Source organism: Sycon ciliatum, chromosome 6 (assembly GCF_964019385.1).
Source record: "Sycon ciliatum chromosome 6, ocSycCili1.1, whole genome shotgun sequence".
NCBI lineage: Eukaryota > Metazoa > Porifera > Calcarea > Leucosolenida > Sycettidae > Sycon > Sycon ciliatum.
The window spans coordinates 19,868,717-19,875,070 of NC_088648.1; the positions used below are offsets into that span (position 1 = coordinate 19,868,717).

At 44.8% G+C, this 6,354-nt stretch overlaps 1 long non-coding RNA gene and 1 pseudogene across 1 annotated transcript; both read left to right on the forward strand.

The window, feature by feature from the left end:
* The first annotated feature begins 245 nt into the window (after positions 1-245).
* Positions 246-6,133, forward strand: LOC135819579 (uncharacterized). The gene is made up of 4 exons (XR_010553942.1): positions 246-344; positions 2,191-2,227; positions 3,162-3,203; positions 5,182-6,133. It is a non-coding gene; the product is annotated as an uncharacterized LOC135819579 (long non-coding RNA).
* On the forward strand, positions 3,568-5,161 carry LOC135819016 (putative uncharacterized protein DDB_G0271606; annotated as a pseudogene).
* Positions 6,134-6,354: the final 221 nt, after the last annotated feature.

Below are 6,354 nucleotides of genomic sequence, written 5' to 3' on the forward strand. Positions count from 1 at the left end.
GTCTCTCTCTCTCTCTGTCTCTCTCTCTGTCTCTCTCTGTCTCTCTCTCTCTCTCTTTCTCTCTCTCTCTCTCGCTCTCTCTCTCTCTCTCTCTCTCTCTCGCTCTCTGTCTGTCTGTCTGTCTGTCTGCCTGCCTGTCTGTCTGTTTGTCTCTCTCTCTCTCTCTCTCTCTCTCTCTCTCTCTCTCTCTCTCTCTCTCTCTCACTCTTTCTTTATTTTTTTTCCCTCGATCCCTCTTTCTCTTTCTCTTCCCTTTCCCAGGCGTGTGAAAGTCGCCAGTATGCACCGTGTGAATCTAGCATTGTGAACACATCCTGGGCGCTGTTGGCACTCATGGCTGCTAAGTAAGTGTCGCATCTGACCTGAACCAGCAACAATGCTTATTGTAGGCCTTTGCTGGGATTTTGCTTTCCACACTTCAATGGGTCATTCTTGTGCTTGAGGTTTCTGACCTGCCAGTGTTGGCTGACTCTTGAGCACTATTGCCCATAGAGGAATAGCTACTGTGTACTGTGACTTCAAGCCAAGCCATACCGGAGATGCAGCCGGGCTTATGCAGCCCCTCATCTCGCCCCTGTGTCTCTCTCCATCTCTTTGTCATGCCTTTCCTGTGTCACCGCAGAATGGTATGTAAACATATACCCGGTTGCGGACTTAGAAATCTGTTGAGCGAAAAAAGCGCCCACGCTCGGGGTGGTCGTGCAGCCGTGAGCAGTGCCGATCCATTTTACAGTGCGTGTACACCCTAAGCATGTAAGGGCTCTGGCCTAGGTCAGTCCGCTGGATTTCTATGTCCACTATAGCAGCCATTGCAGGCTAAATTTTATTTTTCAAGGAAACCCTTCGGAAATGGTACTAATCGATTCAGCAGGGCATTTTCATTCCTCCTGCAAAGTTTCAGCTGATTTGGAGTCATGACAAGGACGCTATGGCGATTTGAAGATCGAAATTCTTCGATTTTGTTTTTCAAGATTGCGATGATCGCACACAAATGATACAACCCGTGTTGCACAATGATTTTTGAACGAGGTTGATCCGTGGACCCCGTGCTTTGTGCATGCATGCATGCATACTGCACGGTACAGAGGCTTTTTTGAACGCAGATATGTAGTTCCTCATCTTCTTCGAAATGTCTTCCAAATGCGTGGTGCTGGTGTTGTTCTCTTCATCGAGGCAGAATGCAGCTGCATGTGATGCTCCTGTATGTTCCTGCATGTTCTCTTTTCGCGTCTCGATATTGTAGCGTCCAGACTCAGCTCGACTGGAGAAGATTCAGGAGACTATGCTTTGATCCGTATGGAAAATCGATGAAATTTGGTAATTATCGTCGGGCGCTAAAAATCGCTGGGGAGCATGGGGCTAAAACTTCGTACCAGTCATCCCTACCATGACAGGCATCGACTGGTATATATTCCATTCTGTTCCCTTTCACGACGGGTCATCTGCGAAGCTTTCTTCTTCGCAGGTTCTTGGACAGATCGTACATCTTCGCACTGTATCTCTCGTCTCCCTCAACGGATCAAAACACGGTTTTCGCCAGGACGAACACGAAACCCCAGACTTCGCGGCGGCAACATCTTCGAGTAGGGGAAAGCTAGCAGCTAACCAGGAATCACCAACAAACACGTGTAATACTCAGTGTGATTTGCGACAGCTGTCATTGTGCCGTCGCACCATGCATGTACCATGCGCGGGAATGGAACACGGACGAGTCGTTTTATTACGACGGCCTGCACTGGCTAACAATAGGGCCATTGCGAAATGACGTAATTTGTAACGCCAACACCCCACACAGCACAGCCACCTGAGCATGGTCGTGTGGGGTGTTGAACAGCGCATTGCTGATCCCAGTGTACTCACATGCATTACTCATACCTTCCATATTTGGCAATGTGAAGTAGGCTTATAGTGCAGTCAGACCTTGCTTAGAACCGCAGACATCTGTTTTCCCCCAAAACATATTCGGATAGGCAAGGGAATCGGATAATCGAACACACGTAATATTATATGTGTGCATGACGTCCGCTGTAAATCTGTAACCAACGAATTTCTTCCGGATGACGAAGGATCCGCGTAAAAGTGGACCAGTTAAGCGAGGTCTGACTGTGGTAGTTGTAACCTTTGCTGCATGTCCACTGTCACCCAATCCACTGTCATCCAATCCACTGTCATCCAATCCACTGTCTGCAGATACGAAGACATCGACTTGCTCAAAGCAGGTGTCCAGGTGAGTACCATTAAGGTTTCAAACGAAATTACGGTGGAACAAAAGTGATTAAATATCTCTACTCACGAGTTTCATGCTGAAAATCAATCATCAGGACGCTGGGGCTATACCAGTCATTCGTCATTCTGTTTCTGTTTTGTTGTCCTTGCGTGTGGAATGCTCTCCATGCCGTGCTCTGGGTTGTGTGATAATAGGTCAGTTAGACGTGCACTGCTTGATACTCTGACAGAGAGTGAGTTAGCTAACCTGAGGTTCTTATGACTGATACATTTCCTAGCGGCATGGACGACGATAGCAAGGCAGATGAAAGAAGGACAGTGACAAACCAGAGAGCTGTAGTGTGTGCATGGGCAACATGACTTTTTTCTTGGCTCGCTGCTGACGGTGAAATGAACTGGCACATTGAGACGTGAAAACTGCACATGCTCAGTCATTCTTAGTCTAATCATCCGAAAGTGGCATCCTACCTTTTTGATCCCTCCCTCGTATATCGTGAAAACAAAAGTACACCCTGTATTGTCTGACCCGTGCAATTATCCCGTACCACATTTCAGGCCAGGAATAGGTAATCAGAAATTCAGCAAGGTTTGTTCTAAAGTAGCCCAGGGATAGTGCAGGGAAAGAAGATCCAACTCACAGATGTCCAATATGTCCGTCTTTATTTGGATTACTGCGCTGCTCAATGAGATCCGGTCGCGTGAGTCAACTACACGCCGGGCAGCGCTGTGCACCCGTAGACCCGCAAACCCTGGGATGTGAACTGACGTAGGAACAAGACTTGACGCACACGATCGGATTGCTTTGAGCAGCACTGTACTTTCCTGTGTAGTTTTATGTTTGTTTTTATGTTTGTTTTTAAGTTTGTTTTTATGTTTGTTTTTATGTTTGTTTTTATGTTTGTTTTTATGTTTGTTTTTGTGTTTCTATGTCGTAGCTACTACTCTCTCGCCAGCTGGAGAATGGTGATTGGCCAGAGGTGAGGGATTTTCCCGTATGTTCAGTTGTTTGTTTTCTCTGATTGCCACAATGCGACGAGAGATCCGATGTGGGATAAAACGAGAGGATGAATGAATGACCTATGGGTATGTTTGTGTTTTTAAGGAGAGGGGGAATGGGGGGGGGATCCTTACATCTAAGTCTAATATAATGCTGGCAACTGAAATCCGACCCCCCCCCCCCCCTAGCTGTGCGCTAGCCGCGTTAGCGATTCGTACGAGACGCTAGGGGAGAGGGGGGGGGGGGGTCGGATTTCAGTTGCCAGTACTGTATATGTACATGACCCTGTGTGGGAAAGATTCTCGGTGTTCACGATCTATTCACGAGATAATTGATCTCCGGTTTCGCCAACATGTTATTGGATCGTCATCCCGTTTGAATGTGCAAAGTATAATAAAAACCAACAAGAACAACACCAGCAGCAACAACAACAACAACAACAACAACAACAACAACAACAACAACAACAACAACAAATTTCTCTTATTGGCCACAGGCCATCGTGAGAATAAAAGATTTCAAACAACAACAACAACAACAACAACAACAACAACAACAACAACAACAACAACAACAACAACAACAACAACAACAGCAGCAGCAGCAGCATCAACAACAACAACAACAACAACAACAACAACAACAACAACAACAACAACAACAACAACAACAACAACAACAACAACAACAGCAGCAGCAGCAGCAGCAGCAGCAGCAGCAGCATCAACAACAACAACAACAACAACAACAACAACAACAACAACAACAACAACAACAACAACAACAACAACAACAACAACAACCACAACAGCAGCAGCAGCAGCAGCAGCAGCAGCAGCAGCATCAACAACAACAACAACAACAACAACAACAACAACAACAACAACAACAACAACAACAACACCAACAACAACAACAACAACAACAACAACAACAACAACAACAACAACAACAACAACAACAACAACAACAACAACACATTTCTCTTATTGGCCACAGGCCATCGTGAGAATAAAAGATTTCAAACAACAACAACAACAACAACAACAACAACAACAACAACAACAACAACAACAACAACAACAACAACAACAACAACAACAACAACAACAACAACAACAACAACAACAACAACAACTACAACAGCAGCAGCAGCAGCAGCAGCAGCATCAACAACAACAACAACAACAACAACAACAACAACAACAACAACAACAACAACAACAACAACAACAACAACAACAACAACAACAACAACAACAACAACAACAACAACAACAACAACAACAACAACAACAGCAACAGCAACAGCAACAGCAACAGCAACAGCAACAGCAACAGCAGCAGCAGCAGCAGCAGCAGCAGCAGCAGCAGCATCAACAACAACAACAACAACAACAACAACAACAACAACAACAACAACAACAACAACAACAACAACAACAACAACAACAACAACAACAGCAACAGCAACAGCAACAGCAACAGCAACAGCAACAGCAACAGCAACAGCAACAGCAACAGCAGCAGCAGCAGCAGCAGCAGCAGCAGCAGCAGCAGCAGCATCAACAACAACAACAACAACAACAACAACAACAACAACAACAACAACAACAACAACAACAACAACAACAACAACAACAACAACAACAACATGCAGTTGACAAACCGGAAGGAGATGAGTAGATCAGACCTCCATAGAGTTGTGAAAAGATCGAAAATCCCACTGGCTGCATCCAATAAGCTCAAATTCAACTCAAACATGGCCGGAATGGGATTTGAACCAGCATACCTGCACAATCATCGGTACTAAATCTGCCCGATACTCTCAAAATCTGGCTGAAAACACCTACGTCATGGTCCACCTTCTGGAAAAACATACATCAAAGCACAGCTGGAAGATCACTCCATCCTGATATTGGTTGCTTGGTGCTTGACCCTCTCTTCTCACCCTGCAGGAATCGATCAAGGGTGTCTTCAACAAGACCTGCGCCATCCAGTACGCCAGCTACAAGAACGTTTTCCCCATCTGGGCGCTGGGCAGGTTCCGCCGCTTGTTCCCCGGCGTCAGCGTGTAACCATGACGATCAGGTCGCGACACGGTCGGTGGGAAGATCGCATGCATCTCAGGATGCTAACGAGATCTGTTGTAGGAATGTTCAATTTTTTTAAAGTATAATCACTTCGAACACAGTGGTGCGCTTATGGTATTGTCTCAATCTTAGCTCACTATTCACAGTTCGGGGGAATCCCCTGCTAGTCAGCAATGCGGCGCGGTTTATGCTCCGTTGACTCTATGTACTTTTGAAGGACTTTGAAAATTTATATTTTTTGTATTATTTATAATAATATACACTGTATTTTTGTAGCATTACTATGGGTTACATTAGGATCTACATTAGGATGTAGGCAACGTGGTCAGAGTACTCGGATGACGCGAAGGCTGATCGTAGTGCACAGTACACTTTCTGTGCATTATCATCATGGTACCGATAGGTGGTAGGGTAGGTGTGCGGGGAAGTTTAGCAGCATGTTTAGTTTGTTTAAAAAAATTTATCCTGTCAGTCGTATTTTACCGGGTGTTATAGCGACCGGCGTGAGTTCCCTTCGGGAACGGACACGATAATTACTTTTTTTCTTTCTTTTTATATCGGTCGTATCTGTCGCAACTATGGCAATTTTATCTTGCGTATTTCAAAATTTTCTAAGGATTATCCATATAATTATCTGCTCATTCATTAGCAGTTGCTAGATCGCCACCAGGTGAAGTTGTTCATGGTTATGGAGATGATGTCATGGCAAACGTGTGGTTATTAGGCTTGTCCACAAAATGTTTTCAAATATTTTTGAATTTTGGTTGGATTTTCGCACTTTGAATTTTTTTGGAATTTTGGCCCCATCAGGATTGAATTTTGGCCGTTTTTGGAGAACGACAGTGATGTCACATCAGGAGAGTACATGTGCTGCTCAATACATGTATATTACCAAGTTTGACATGTGAAAACAGTACTTTCAAACACACACACCTTTGACCTTCGACCTTTTGACACCCATCCCCGAATTTGGAAGCACACAGACACACATGATAAGCAGTTTGTGGATTTTTTGTTTTTTTGGAACTATTGGGTACG